General features: G+C 41.1%; 1 protein-coding gene and 1 pseudogene across 1 annotated transcript in view; both read right to left on the reverse strand.

The window, feature by feature from the left end:
* Window positions 1–16,354, reverse strand: part of LOC111220139 (glutamate receptor ionotropic, delta-1-like) — a 542,882-nt gene that overhangs the window by 525,875 nt on the left and 653 nt on the right. Inside the window, exon 2 of the mRNA XM_022743126.1 lies at window positions 1,975–2,130. The gene's annotated coding sequence lies outside the window, so the exon portion shown is untranslated. The remainder of the gene's footprint in view (window positions 1–1,974; window positions 2,131–16,354) is intronic.
* LOC111219562 overlaps window positions 1,494–16,354 on the reverse strand; it is a 30,340-nt pseudogene continuing 15,479 nt past the window's right edge.

Consider the following 16,354-nt stretch of genomic DNA (forward strand, 5'->3'; position numbering starts at 1 on the left):
CGTTTTGAAAAAGTGCTGACGATTTGTGAAGTACGTGGTCACCTGTGTATCTAATGCACATCATGTACTTAACCATAAACATGCTGCTTAAACAGGAATATGATTGTGCTTCTATGGTGCTCTGTTCTCTTTGATATCATATTGAAAATGATGAACATATGTACATGTGGCTTATATGAAAGAGTTTTCCATAAACAACATTATAACGTCACCTAAATGACTCATCTTACTGACCGATGGTCAGTGAATGTCAAATCTGTGTTGCCATTCAAAATTAAAGTAGCCATCACAACATCTCAGTTTACCTCGTCTTTGGTCATAAAAAATATTTTTCTCAGCTACTGTCAAGATGCTGTAACTTCTGACCCCTGGTCTCCTTGTAATGAACGCAAACCTTCTGAAGGTTAGCAGACGTTACAGCTCCTCTCTGGGTAACAATGTGAGAGAAAAAGAAAAACACATCAGACAGCTTCACATTTCCTGCTTTGAGTGAGACGATGTGGCACTGCCTGAGGTGTTACCCTTTATGCTTAAAGGAAAAAAAAAAAAAAAAAACTTCCAACAGACTGAAGTGTGTCATATCTGTGATCACACCGCCCAAGTCGATTTTTTTATAACATGAAGAGACACGCTCTGGTTGCCAGCTGCGGAAGAGGTTACTAAATATTGACGGACCGGTCAAAGATGGTGCAGTAACAACCCTGTTGTCAGGTATCGTTGTTTACAGCTTTGGCTGCTACTCTAACTCAAGGAGCTCTGCAGAATCCCATGATAAAATAAAACCAACATGTATTATTGATGTGACATTTGGGTTGTGAGTTTCAAAATATTATTAACGTTTGAAGATTTAAGTTTAAAAATGAAAGTTGCATTGTTTGTAGAAAGGATTTTGATTACTCATAAGGCTATCATCGTCGTTCCAGGTTATTTTGCAACATCATCAGCAGTAATGATTGCATCATAATCTTCATCAACAGCACAATTGTCATAAAAAAAACCAGCATCTCCATCACCATAATCATCATAATTATTGCCACAATCAAAAACACACTTTCATCCTCATCGGCACCACATCCTTGTCTTTACCAGCATCTTCTTCATCATAACAGACATTAATATGCTTCAATTATTTTCATTATAAATATTGTATTCATCATCTTAACAATCACCACAGGGATCCTCATGCTCAACACTCACATCATCACCAGTGTCAGAATCATCTTAATACTCATCAGCACAATTTTCAGTGATATCCATTATCATCCCGACGACATCATCAACCTTCATTATTTGCAGCAAAACAAAATCACTTTTTATCAGCATCATCCAGCATAATCATCATCACTGCCTTTTCTGGACCCTCAGGTCTGAACATAAACACTCTCAGCAAACCCATTCTGCATCAGATTAGGTCTTTTCACAGCTAAGAGGCCTGGAAGCCTCTTTGTTGGCAATTATATGGAAAATTACAGCTGGATTCAATGCAGCTCGACTCAGTGCTTCCCCCTAGCTTCCTCTGCAAGAAACCAGGGGACAGCAAGGGAGAGAGAGTTGTAGAGAGAGAGTGAGAGGGAAGTGTGTGTGGTGGAGAGAATCGGTCTCAAAGGAAACAATAAGACAGGAGAGAGAGGGCGAAGGAGAGGCTCTGCGGTGCAGCATCAAAGACCAACAGTATCCTCTGGGAGGAGAAACAGAGCAGGCAGCTGCCATGATTTTAAACAGCATTTAGTAGGTTGATACCTGGGTCATTAGCCGTGAGAAGTCTTCACCAAGAGACAGAACCAGCAAAATATAAAGATTAACAATCAAGACCAGGTCGGAAAGACAGACACATGCATGCACACACACACAGTGCAGCAACAACAAACAAATTCCAATCTGCAGAAAGCACCGGAGTCGAAACCGAGGGCATCTCTCACACACAGGCAGACACAGAGTCACACAATGTAAACATGCTTCGCGAGGCGTCCTTACCTTCCTGCACCGCCTGGAAAGGGTTGTTGGGCTCGATGAGTTTAATGGAGTGTGTGATCTTTTCGCTCTGTAGGATGTCATCGCTCAGACTGAGGTCAGACACGGCGAGCTGGAACACTTCATCGTCCCGCACTGCGTTCTCCTCGAATATCGCACCTGGACAGGTAGAGGCAGGAAAAACAAAGGGATTAGTATGGCAGCTGGACACTCTTTGCCGAAACCTGGTTTTACATAGCAGCAGGACCGGGGATTTAACCACCAACGGGCAGAAACAGTAGCCACTGAGTTACGCAGGAACCTGAGTCTGTGGTTTCTCGGTTTGCTTCAGGGATTGGAATTCTGGTGAGATGATGTATGGTTTCTCATGATACCTTATAGTCAAGGCTGACCACCTTGGAACGGAAATACTGCTGCAGTGAAAAATTTATTGAAGTGCCAATGTTCACTAATTACTTTGACACAAAATGCATGATGTGATTAAAACACAAGACTGTTTCCATTCTAAATTGAGTTGACATCATCACTGATTTCTAACAAGCACGGTGAGTAAGCAAAGTTACTTAACTCTGAACAAGATTAACTAAAAAATGCAAATGTACAACATGTCACACTTTAACTGAATAAATCAAATAAAAAGCAAAGACATAAAAACACCATTAAAGTCCAAAACCCAATTATAAAGCAGAATTATGTTTTAAAAAGCAGAAATCTTCCCAAAAAGGCTCAGTTACATGACAGTATAAAAAATTTAAAAATTTAAAAAAAATAAAAATACCACACAGTATATGTGCTTTGTTTCTTTTAATGTGAGACCGCTAAATAAGTAGTTCACTCATGGAGAAGTAGTGAAATTAATTAGCAACTAATCAGCAACGATGGTAACGACTACATTCAACTGACACTTTAAAAACATGCTAGCAAATGTGGAGAAAAACAGTATGTACAGCATATGTTCAGACAGGAAAAGGGAGATGGATCACATGGGAGCAAACTTCTGTGATTTAATGAAGGAACCCAACTCCAAAATCTTGTCAATTCTATTGCGTCTTCCTACAAATACCAGTAATCATAACTAAGATTTCCATAGCAACATACTCATTTTGCTAAAACCCTTTGTCAGCTTTCATCAGTGCATGTTCTGTTTAATTTAATTGCACAGAGCACTGTAGTAAAATTATACCATGTGAAATTACACAAGGACAGGGATTACACATGTTCCTAATATCTCACACAGAGGCCTTGGGCTATTTCAAGAACATGGACCACAACACTTAATCTTAATCAGTAGCCACAGTGACTCATTAGTAAGTCAAATTAACATGTTTACTCGGGTTCTCTAAGGGACTTTTCCACTTGGTATCACAGATTATATTTGACTGCCATTTCAAAATGTTAAAAATGGTGAGCAAGCTTGCAACAGGGAATTTGGTGGGGCTGTCACTAACAACTATTTTTCATTTTATCGAAATGTCGATTAATCTAAACGATTAGCATGATCAATAAACCCATATCCTGGGTTAGACATTTTCTCAAACACGTATTCAGTGTAAGTGATCTTATCTTTACCTTATCCATACACGTATTGGTCCCGCTCAGACTATTACTGGTTCTTTTTTTAAAAAGAATAAATTCAGAACAGGATTTGAGTTGATAGTTCTGGGTTGTCTCAGCCAGTTGCTCAGTTTTCGACAATTTGTCACGTTTTAAGATTTGAGGCACACAAAGATAATCAGTTAGCTTCACATACAGACAGCTTTCGTTGTAGCCTTTCCTCGAAGTTCGCCATTAGCTTAACCAGCGCCATGTAGTTGTGTAAAAAAAAAACACCGGAAGTCCGTGGAGGAAATAGATGAAAATATCCCTTTTCGTTTGTTGCTTGTTGAATAGGTGGTTAGATAAAAGTTCTTCTTGGCCTTTTACTTTATATTGCACTTACAGTAAAGTTCAGTGATAGTTGTCGTCAACTCCGGTAGTCTTCAGTAATCAGTTAGCTTCACTTCACCTGGTTCTGTTTCTGCCGCAGCCTACTCCGTGCTGTTTGCCCCGTCCGTGTGTGCGTGTGTGCGTGTGTGTGTACATTACACCTGCAGATGAGGGTCATGTGATATGATAGAGAGGTCCAGGCCAGCTGTTAATGGACCTCGCGGTGAGATTGTTTTCTCAATATTCCCTTGTATGTGGCAAGAAAAAAGCAACTGCACATGAGAAACATTTTGGGATCTGGACAAAGACAAAATGCTGCTGGTTTAAACAAAGCTCACGCATCCTGTTGTTGAAATGATGCATGTGTTTAATTTTCCTGAACTGGCTAAAGTGGGAATCAGTGCTGAGAAGCACAGCAGATCTTCAGGCTTCAGCCAGATTTAAGTACAACTGGGAACTCTTAAATGTGTGTACCGATATGGACTGAAAGACATTTGGTGGGACGGAGGGCCAGACAAATGGACGTTTTGATGAATGAACCTCTCCAGATTCTGTTCAATTTGTCATGCACAATTAAGAAAACCTTGCCCACGAGTTAGAATTCAATTTGCCAGCCTGCTAGAGCTCATTCAGCTTGCTGAGTATCCAAATGAACTCTGCTCAGCACCAAGATCCTCGCAGTGCATGTGAGGGCCTTCCTCGCAAGGCAGTGAGGGGACGCCGTCTAGCTTCTCAGGCTTGATCAATCAATCATTCAGTTTTGAAATTGCAGTCAGTCAGGCGTTTTCAATTAAAAATGAATCTTGTTGCACCTGTCAGAGACATGGTGAGGGAACTGATGTGAGGTTTAAATTTCTCCTCATGGCAGCAGACTGGGGAGCCTCAAACAGCAACAAGTTTAATTAGTTTAATGAATGCTGTGGGTAGAGGAGGCCGACTCTGGACCCATGGGGGGTGACTCTGTGAGCTCAGGACTGAACATCCATGCATTTTATCCTCCTCAGAATCTCTCTCCTGCTGTCTGTCTTGAGAAAAGTGGGGGAATCAAAGGGTGAGTTCACCCAAATTACATACAGTATATCTTGGAGTATATCTCCATACAGAGAGTTTTCATTTCTCCAGGTTTTTTCAGATTTTTCAGTTCTGCCTGGACCCCCAGCACAGTGGAAGTGAAGGAAATTTAGCTCACAGCTCACATACATGAAAAATGGTTCCAGTGAAAACGTGTGACAACACGCTCTGTGAATTATCTAGAGCGGCAGGGACACTCTTTCTGGAAAGAGATAATGTTGACTTTTTATACATTTCCAGTGCTGTGAGCTGCACACATATATTCACCTCCACTGTACTGGGGTGAAGGCAGAAATCTAAGAGATGGATATCTCAAAACCTGGACAAGATAGATGCCATGATAGAGTCTATGAGAGGTAAAAGACAAATTCATGCATCTTTTGAAAACATAATTTTACTTGTGAGCATTTTGTAATTTTATTGTGTAATTTTAAACTCTGCTCTTAGAGCATGCTGTTAATGAACCCAGAAGCCTTTTCCTGTAAGGCGACAGTTCCATACCAACAAAATCATCAGCCTCCCTATACACGACTTCTAAGACCTCAACAACACAGTCATCACATGCATAGCACTCACTCTAGCAAGTGACACCAATCACGCGATCCCTCAATCCTTCACAGGCCTTCCATCTGGCCACAGATGCAAGACTTGAAAATGGAGGAGGCCACATTTTGGCAGGAGTTTTGTCCCTTCTGTGATTGGGGGGTTTTCTGAGAATGTGCAGATTGTGAAGACAAATTTGCAGTTTACATTTCAAGAACATGCTAATTTAATTTTGATATTTGTATAACAGCTCAGCCTTTCTACTCCTTCCTGAAGGTAATTTCTTAGTGTACCGGCATGTGAAAACAAACAATTCTGCCTCTGCTTCATTTAAAATACTGTTTCAGGGGAATTTCCCTCTCCAGCTAAGCAGCAGCACTCTGTGTGGTTGTATTACATGAACACATACAAAGATAGAAAGCAATCTGTACATAAAAAGTATTGCCAAGATGCATTGCTTGACATTTTAGCAGAAAATTTGCACATTTCTTTTTGATCCTTAAGGTTAGATTATTGAATTTGTGACTGAGCTGAATAGCTAATAAATGCCACAGAAACGGGGGAAATCCTGTTTAGGTTGGGAAAATGAATGTGTGATTTGGAGTCTTTGGCCTTTTCACGCGTATTTGCAAACATTCCTATGCTACATACAGGGTGGGAACTTCACACCAGCCAGCTGCCAAACACAATTTTATGCCAGTGATGTACAAACAATGTATTGTAGATTGGTAAGTTTATCAGACCCCCTCCTCTCTCTGGCAGGTAATCAACCAGCAGTCTGGGGCTTTGTGTCCCAGAGCTCTTGCTGGCTGGAAAATCAGAGAAAGCGGCTGGTTTACTTGGGGATTTAGCAGCCTCTGTGATCTGCCACCATAAACTCTGGCTTCTTGCTGGACCTATTAATCTCCAAAAGGCTTTATGGAGGCTGTGAGTTTCACTGGGTGACAATATTCTCAGATTTTATTATAAGCACCTGCTGCCAACTGAAAAAAAATATTAAAATATCACAAGATTTTATTTCTTCAGAAATAAACAATATTTTCTCCCGAATGGCAAGAGATTTAATAGATTTTATTTGGAATAGACTTTTTTTCTTTATTTTTATTTTAAACCCAGAGCTGAAACTTGTGGTTTAGAACATTAAATTACACTTTTGCTCCATCCACAAACAGAGATACATGTTGTATAGACAAGTCATAAGAGCAAAGAACGATTACAGGTAGGTTTACTGTATTTACACAACTTCCATCCCACATATAGTGAAAGGTTTTCATTTGAACTACCTAAAGTAGTTGATATTGTCTTCTGTCGGTAACCTGGAGATTGAGGTTGTTCCTGCTGAATTTGTTAAATGTAACTTTCAAAGCCGTGAGAGGCAATTTCATTTACTTCTTTTGTGTTTAATCTCAGACATGTTGACAAATGAAACCAAACCTTCTGTCTTACCTCGGTACAACAAGTTGTGAGTGAGAAAATATGTTGTCCGGATGAATATATGTATCAGTGGTAGAAGAATTTATATCTTTTACTTAAGTAAAAGCAGTAATAATCCATATTTCAAGTAAAAGTACTGCATTCAGAATATTATTTATATAAAAGTACGTAAGTAGTAGTAAGTATTGTTTAAGTATAAGTATTGTAATTTACTTAGAGTAACTTATAAAGCAGAATGGACTCTCTCTGAGCCTTGCATGTAAGCATATACAGCATGTAAAGCGTAAACAGCAGGTGGAGCTAATTCTAACTTTTTTTGCCTTTATTCGGATAGGGACAGTGAGAGAGTGACAGGAAAGTTGGGGGAGAGAGAGGGGATGACATGCAGCAAAGGGCCATGGGTCAGACTTGAACCCATGGCCGCTGCATTAAGGACTGAGCCTAAGTATATATATATATATATAAAACACTGCTGTTTTATGTGGCTTTCTTTCAGCACCACGGACAGAGACAAGCCTGTTCATACAAACACTCCACAGAGCTGCCTCCTTTCAGCACCAAGGACAGTGACGACACTGCTGGTTTTCTTTCAGTCTGACTCCACATATGTGATTTGCTGACATTAAGAAAAAGGATTTCAGAGAGAACCTGGACATAATTGTGGACAGTTTTTTTGACAGGCTGCAACGATAGACAAATTTACTGTGCTTTTGGAAAGATGGACAAGCAGCCTCACTTAGCCCTGTGGAGAGGAAAACCAAATAAAGAGACTGTCAGTCATCTTTATAACAGAATACACAAAATGTTCAGGACTGCCATTCAAAAGTGCTGTTATATTCTGTTGGCTGGTGTAGTGGGACTTTACTTTTCAAATATTTTTGGGAGGAAATTTAAAGGACTTTGCTCTTCACCTCATCTCTGATCACTCTGGGCCCTTCAGTCGATGGTAATTTCTGCACTCTGTCAATGATCTTATACTTTCTGGCCTTCTTCCTCTCATCACTCACCAAATCCATTCCTATTAAGGGCTTAATCAGTGGTGATACAAGAGGTGTCATTTATCTTTTAAGCTGCCCAGTGGCAAATCACTGGTAGCTAAAACCATGAGGGAATTAAAACAGCAGTAGCAGCAGACCACTGGACACGAGAACACAAATTATTCTTTGTCCTTTACATTTTACTTGACACAGACACCGAAAAAGTCTCCCTCCCAGTGAGAGGTGATGACCTGGATTACTTAGTGCGTAGACATGAATACTAATGAAAGAAAATTCTGAGCATGTACTCTGAAATATCCTGTTTTTAATTCTGGGTAAAGTTGTATAGGAACCATCACACTATCGAAACCATTGTTATACTTTTAAAATAATTTTAAATATTGTTGTTTTAGTAACTGATTCAATGCATAATGAGATCTGGAATGGAACCACAGACATTGCAACTACATTATGCCTCTGAAGTGTGTTCAAATTCAAATCACAGTGAAGTCAACCTAAAAGATAAAGTCCAGCAAAGACCCAAAGTGTGTCAATTAAACGTCATCATTAAACGATGAAATAGAGAAGCTGGGTCAGGTATTGTGAGGAATTTGCTTTCACATTCACTCTGTTTAGCCAGTCTAAATTATTCTGATCCTGAACCAGAGGAGATTTAATAACTAAAATGAATAATGTGGAGCCTTAAAATGTTGCAAAACACAAAGTACAACAATAACACCAAGATTTATAAGATGCAGAATTTTGGACGACGTTTTCCCCAAGCCCCCGAATCCAAATGAAGCATCAGGCCAGTGGTGAGCACAGCAGAGCTATTATCATGATTAAACATCTAAATAAGTACTGTTTTAGCTCTGTGACCTGCTGTAAAAAAACAAAAAAAAAACAAAAAAAAAACAGAAGAATGTGGAGGAAAACCACAAAACGCCACAGCAGTCTTATTCACTGTTTATGTATTCCTTCTATAACAACACAAAATATGTTTTCACACTGTCAGACGTCATCACCCGAGTGGAGCAGCAGACAGACTGGCAGATGTGAGATCCTGAGCTGTCAGACTGCCAATAATCATCAGACGACAGCCTAATGCAAATGAAGTGTGCATCTGCTGAGATTACCTACACGACTGGCCACTTTGGCACATGTAACCCATAATTTTTAATACAAGACTCGTTCTACTCTGGAGATAATACGGCGGATATTCAGATCCAGCACAGCACTGCAGCTGTTAGACTGTTAAACATTAGCACCTTATACACAAAACCTAACTTGAGAGAAGAAAACTTTAAATTAAGCCTGGAGCAAAGTGTCAGACAACACAAAGATAATCACATATTGTAAGTGGTGTGTTAAACCTTCCACAGAGCTTCAGAGTCTCAAGTGAAACACACCAGTAATTAGGACATGATTATAATTTTAGAAAAGGCGCCGGCTGGCAAACAAGCAGGCACATCTTGGCTCAGGTTTGCAACTTGTAAAATTCATTACTATATCTCTTCCATCAGTCAGCCAATCAGAGTCTGTGTATGTGGACATGTGACAGTAATTCACATTTAGTTTAGTTTTTAATTGAGTATTTGAGTTTATTTGGATGAAGAAATAGTAAAAACTGCTGAACAGAGAAAATTATTACAACCAGCGCACAGGGAAAGATTTACACAGATGTGAAATGTGACACGTGACCACAAAACATCAAAACAGAAGAGTTAATAGCCCTGCACCCTCCAAAAAAAAAAAAAAATTCTGTCTCATTTCAAAGACTTTAAATTCCTCTTTGCTAGAGATGGATTCAAATTTTCAGTCCCAGGCCAAAAACTACATTATTCTATACTGTAAATAATCAGTGAAGTTTGGGATTTTTGAGGGAACTGACTAATTATTCAGATTAATCTGTATGTTCCAGATGTGGTAATTCGAGATTTCAGAACACAGAAACAGTTCAACAACATAGTGAAAACTGATCAAAGTAAATTTTACTCAGGGTTAATGTCAACGCCTACTGCGTTTCTCAGTCCAACTCAACACAAATGACAAAACATACCTATTTTTTTACCACCGGACAATCACCCATCCTCATTCTCTAGTGCTGGAATTCTGGTCCACATCCAGACTTCACCAAAGTCCTTAACGAACTCCTGTACTGAACATCCAGAACTCTGCTGCTCACTCACTCCTACAATACCTCTGTCCCACAAATCAAACTCCTCCTCAGCCTCAAAACCCTCCACAACCAGGCCCGCTTCATCCTCACTGAACTTCTCCTCCCACCACAAGGTGGACAGGTCATCCTCAGCCCCCGACCTCCTGTCCCCGCCGCCGAAGACCAAACACCTTAAACTCTCTCCCTGGACACATCCATGGTTGCTCTGATCTCACCTTTCTTCTTACCTCACTAGTCATGTAATTTGTGTTTGAAGTGTATAAATAAAATGTATTATTATATAATGTATTGGTGTAAACACGTTGCTTGGACCATCATGACAACATGCAAGAAGAACAATAGCACAATCAACCATTTCGCTGCAAGGAACAGTACTATTGATCTATTGAACAGGATCACTAACACTTGAAAGCAAGGTGGTTCATGAGCAAGCTGCATTTAACCACTAGACGAGCATTTGAGGTCATAGGATTAATCTGAAAACGAGTTTAATTGGACCCAATTACTGATAAATGATTACCTATGTACCTCCAAGAACACTGAGGTCATCTACTGCTGCTTTGTTGAGGGTTCCCAGCAACAGCCGTAGGAAAATTGGGAATGCAGCCTTTGTCGGTTACGGCCTAAAGCTGTGGAACACAATACCTTCAGATATCAGAGGGGCCAAGCTCAAGTATTTTTTAAAAGAAAGCTCAAAAAGCTCTTCACTTTAGCCTTTAACTCGCTCTGAAATTTTGCACTTTGCGCCACATTCATGCACTGCTCAGCACTTCTTATTATTTTATTCATTATCTTGTCTCTTTTTACATGAATGTTTTCAGTGTTTTTCATTTCTTTGTTGTCAAGCAAAAGAAAAAATTCTTGTATGAAAGGTGCTATACAAATAAAGTTTATTATTATTATTATTAATATCAATAATAAATCCAGGACTAGACTCAGTCGTAGTCTGGGAAACAAACTTTCAGTATCTCGTGAAGTTTTCAGAGGTTCCACTCAGAAATCATCTGTAATAACATTTAATGAGATTCTTTGACAGCACAAAAACACTCAGTATAAAAATATCAGCATCTTTCAGAAACCTGTTGTTAGTCTAACTGGTTTCCTTTCCAGGCCTGTTCCTCTGCCCACACAGTCTCCTCTCTACCTGTTTGTCACAGTGAATCTGAAGAAACGCTCATGTTTCTTTATGGAGTATTTTAATGCGCTCACTGGGTCAAACACTCTGATACATGCCACGTTTATTCAGTCCAGTGAGTGAGGCTGCTGCATTATGTTAGAAAGATGGCTTTGCTGCTCTCTTTCCATGCCTGCATCTGTGTGTGTGTGTATGTGTGTGTGTGTATGTGTGTGTGTGTGCAGGTGGTGGAGGTAAATGGTCTGGCTAAGTCTTTGCTGAGACAGTGCGGGAAGCCGTTTGCGGTCTTCCCTAACTGGGTTACTTTATCTTGTTTAGTGGCGGGGCGAGAAAAGGCCGCAGCTGTTCATTTGCTCCGCCAGCCTCAACAGATTGGATTCCTGCAGTTCGAGCTCGCCTTTCCAAACCCTGGCGACGGATAAGCAAAGCTCTCCTTCTGCTAGCCGTTACACAGGTGCCGTAAATCATCACTCGTCAGCTGCCTGGCTCATGGGATGGGGTAATCTCTCCTCCTAAGGCTCCTTATGAAAAGTGACTTGTTATCCGTTTGGCCTGAGGGGCGTTTAGAGGACCCGCAGACCTGGGAAACAGCCCACAGGGGACACGAAGAGCCGCAACACGAGTCTGACCAATATGAGCTTCTGGGGAATGATAACAGTGTGTTTTTTTTTTTTTAGAGCGAGTCAGCGACAGCTTCAGTATTTTTCAATGTGATCTTTTACATGACAGTTTGTGCATTAGTATTCAGAGTTTAAGACGATTTCTTTTGTTTCGGGTTGTAAATGCTTCTGAATCATCACACGGAACCTTCAAGGGGCAGTAAAAGCCTCCACTGAAAGCAGACTGATAAACTTCAAGTTGCACTGTAAAATAAGAACAAATACATCAACACTGAATTAAAATGGTGGTGAACCCACAGAGGATTCTCACCATCAGCACTCTCATTAAACTTGTTACCAGCAGCAGCAGACACTGTCAGCACAGAGGCTCTGATAAAGCCACCGTTCACTATTTATACAGCGTCATGATTTTCCCCTAGGAGATAAATAAAGTATTTATCTATCTATCTATCTGCTAAACAGAGGATAAACAGTGGCACATCTAAAAAGTGGAAAGGAGGGTGAATATTGGACTTAGATTTATCATTAACAACTTCATGAGGTGATAATATGTCAAAGTTGTGAGTCTGTCAGATTGTTTTGGTGTTCCTCTGCCATCTGGTGGCCAAAAATTGAACACCGTAGCTTTAAGGTGGGAAAACAGAAATCCAAAAAAGCGTTGAACTTCTCTGTCAACACAACTCAGTGTCAGCTGTCAGAACTAAAACCAAACAGAGGAATAAGACAGATGCCATTCAGGTCATTCCGGTCCACCTTAAAGTTGGTTGAGGTCAGGGCTCAGTCAAGATCTTCCACATTAGACTGGCAAAACCAGTTGTCTTTGCTCTGGCGTATTTCCCTTAATCGCAAAGTCTTAAATATCATTGTATGTAGCGTTAAGATTTCCCTTCAGGTATCGGTGGTGTGGAGAGTGTAGGTCTATTTGTTGATGTCAATCCAAAACAAATTTCCCTCATTTTTCTACAAACAATGTTTCGCCATCATCTCAACATGTCTGTATTTGTTCCGACAGTCTTCAGGAGCTTCTGCTGAGGTTTGACAACCTGATATTTGTCTGGTTTTCATAATGACTTCACCTCCCTCTTTTCTGGAGAGAGATGGTCTCATAAGCCTCCCGAGAGCCCCATATCGGGAGTGGACCTCACTGACAGCTTGATATCTGATATTTAATGAAAGGCCAAAATTGATTCGAGCTCTGTTTCCTCCTGTTTGCCGCTCCTGGCCCTGACCTTCAATCAGACTAACTGACAATCCTCCTTTCCACTCGCAGCCTCACACCGCAGCAGCTGTTTTCACTGATTTATACACATTCAACCAAAGAACAGGGGGGCGGGACTAATTAGAGAAACCAGCTGCTGTTGTGATCAACTGAGAGGAAAACCTGCAGACTCAACCTCAACAGTGCAGGATTTCACACCACTGATGCACACCAAGACGATATGTCGGTCAGAGGACGAAGCGGGTCGACTGAAGGTCCCGGTTCCACATTTTCATCCGTATCAGCTCTTTTACAGATCAAAGCCCCCCCCCCCCAGCGACACCCACTGCCTGCCACTGATCCTCTATGGGGAAACACAAGAGAGGAAGGGACAAACAAACCGGGATATGTCACAGATGATAACGCCACGCCGCTGGACGAGACAGATGCTCGGGCAGGGGTTTCAGAGCTGAGGTTGGAACACTGTCACATCTGATCTTGGTTTTGCGTCGCGCTGCCAAGTCAGTCAGAGTCAGACTGTCGGTTGGTTCAGGGAAGCAACGGAGGGTCTGAAACCAACCGGCCAATCAAGTCTGAGTTCGGACAATGGAGAGCAATTAATCTATTTTTGCATCTTCACATGTCATTATTACCATCAAACTATCTTGTACATTGTCATCCAATTAAGACAGTGGATTAGGTTCCTCAACTCATCTTTGGTAAACTGAAAAAGTCTCAACCTGGAGATATTTGATGTGTAAAACTGGTGGAGTTCCCCTTTAAAATGACACAATCTGAGAAGGAAAAGGAAAAGTCAACATAGTCCAGTCCATAGACTTTGTGTCATTTCAAGAGTCACAAGCCAAAGAGTTTGGGAACCTCTGGTTTATTCAACCAAAAATTCTTCAGATTGTCTTGGTGACTCAAAAAACCGGTAGGCTTATCATTTAGTCATAGTCATAGTCATTAAAAGCTGTACGTTGTTCACTGTTGTAGTGTTGTTACGTTATGTTATCTTACGTTATGTCAAGTCTTGTTCTGTTATGTCTTGTAATGTCTTGTTATCACTTTCTTTGTCTTTATCTTGCTTCACCAAATAAAATATGAACCAAAAATAGAGCTTTTCTTGTTGACTTAATAGTGCTTTGTAGCACCATGAAGGTTCTCCACTAAACCATTTGAACGTTGTGCCACAGGGAACCTTTTTAACATGGTGGATTACTTCCCCAGAAGGGTTATACTCAAAATTGTTCGAGTTTAAAACCATAGATAATCTGTTAGTTATGGCAGCGCAAATGCTTGTGCAGGGACCAGTGAATATACTATATATTTATATAAAATCTGCTCCTCTGGACGGGCAGTCGGTCCAGCCTGAAGAAAACCAAAACATTTAATAGCTGAAAATCCTGTTTGAAGAGTAGAAAAAACATGCTGGATCTGCAAAGACTTCAGCATCCTGCAGCTGTCTGTGTGGCTTCCTGCTGCTGCCGTATCACTGGAGGGAGATCGCAGGTCTCCAAGCTACAAGCTGTGATTTGTACTGCAACATCCTGCAGGGATCCACTGCCTGACTGGGATGAACATGCAACAAGAACCGCATGTCACATGCCAGGTTCACACTCACATGTTATAAAACTTGCGTCATGTCAGTGCTTCACCTGAACAGCCACAAGCTTCTCCAACCTCTTGCTTAAGTCTTGTCCTGAAGCCACAAACACACAGCAGGTTTCTTTACACTGGAAGCACTGACATTTCACAGATACCATAGGTATCTACTGCAGGTTTTCAGCTGACAGTGACAAACTGCTTTGCAAAGACTGGTGCAAAACGTGAATAAAAAGCTCCTCAATAGCCTCTGAGATCAATGGACTTTCTCACTAAAACTAAAATGTACCAATATCAGCTCAGATTTCCCTTTTAACTTGTATCCTTTGTCCCAGTCCCCCAGCCGTACCAGTTTGGTTGCCTGTTCATATCTGGCCTCGCTGTTTGGCATCACCCCCTTATTTGCTTTATCTTGTATTTACTGTTCTGTGTTCTCGATAATCCCGTATCACTGTTCTCTGTCGTTTCCATGTGCGAACTGAATGCAGATTTTCTCCCGAGGGACAGTGAAATATCCATCCGTCTGTCCATACATTCATCTCTCAATGCCTACTCTAAGATTCACGGGAAATATAATCTTAAGTGACCAAGACGAGGTCTTTCCTCAGAGTCCAGCAAGTTTTATTTTCCAGTGAACGTTGTCTGTATGTCTACAAATAAAGATAATTCTATAATTAGACAGACTCCATAAAGGAAGGAGAGAAAAACAGACTCCCACTCTTCCAGATTAACTACTCACATGAATATTCAGCACATTCGTGGTTGGTTGGTACTGTTATCTCATGCCACACTAGTTTGTCATTTAGTGGTGTAGTGGATAAATGATGTTGTTATGTTAAATATGGACCTGACATCTTCCCATTATGGAGATTCAGGATTTCAGTTTGCCTCTGTATCTCTTGAAAAATCATTTGAACTAAGTAGGAAGTGCATTCTTTTTAGCTGAATGGCTCTGACCCCCCCTTCTCCCCCTCCCCTCTTTCCTCCCCCCTTTCCCACCCTATCCGCTTCCTCCTCCTCCTCCCTCTTCCCCTCTCCTGGCTAAACCAAACAGGCCACCGCAGTGCTGCCTCTGACCGGGTTTGATGGACTGAGCTGCAGCACAGATCTGAATTGTCAAACCCGTGGATGATGATGATGATGATTTTTATTATTATTATTATTATTGTTATTATTATTATTTTACTTCCCCCTTTTTTAAACTGAATGGCTCTCTTCCAAACTGATGGCAGCCGCTTGCTGCACCCAACCATCTCCGGCCGAAGTGGAGCCTCTAAGTGGAATTAGTGCAAATTGGGGAGTTTATATGAAAAGTGCGTGCGGCTGTTGAGTGTGTGATCAGTCAGTGGTGTCTCACTGAGTCTGCTCGACTCTCAAAATCCCCTCCAACCCTCCCTGACTCCGCTCTATCCTCCCTCAACTCCTGCTTTTACCAACAAAAAAAAAAGAAGTGAGTTGACTAATATCACAGGAAATCAGAGGATGAAAAAACTGAAAGTGGAGCTGCTTCCTCTGCTCGCCAACTGGCTTTTGGTGTCGATGTTGTTTGAGAGCCCAAACAGTCGGCGTTTGTCCCCTCTGTCATGTCTTCCCCTGGCAGAGTTGATTAACATTTCACTCACGTCCAATTCAAAGTTCAGGCTTATAGATGAGGGGAGGCGAGGGAGAGAGGGATGGGGGAGGAGGAGGAGGAAG

This window comes from Seriola dumerili, unplaced genomic scaffold (genome assembly GCF_002260705.1).
Source record: "Seriola dumerili isolate Sdu_G_001 unplaced genomic scaffold, Sdu_1.0 BDQW01000068.1, whole genome shotgun sequence".
In the NCBI taxonomy this organism is placed as follows: Eukaryota; Metazoa; Chordata; class Actinopteri; order Carangiformes; family Carangidae; genus Seriola; species Seriola dumerili.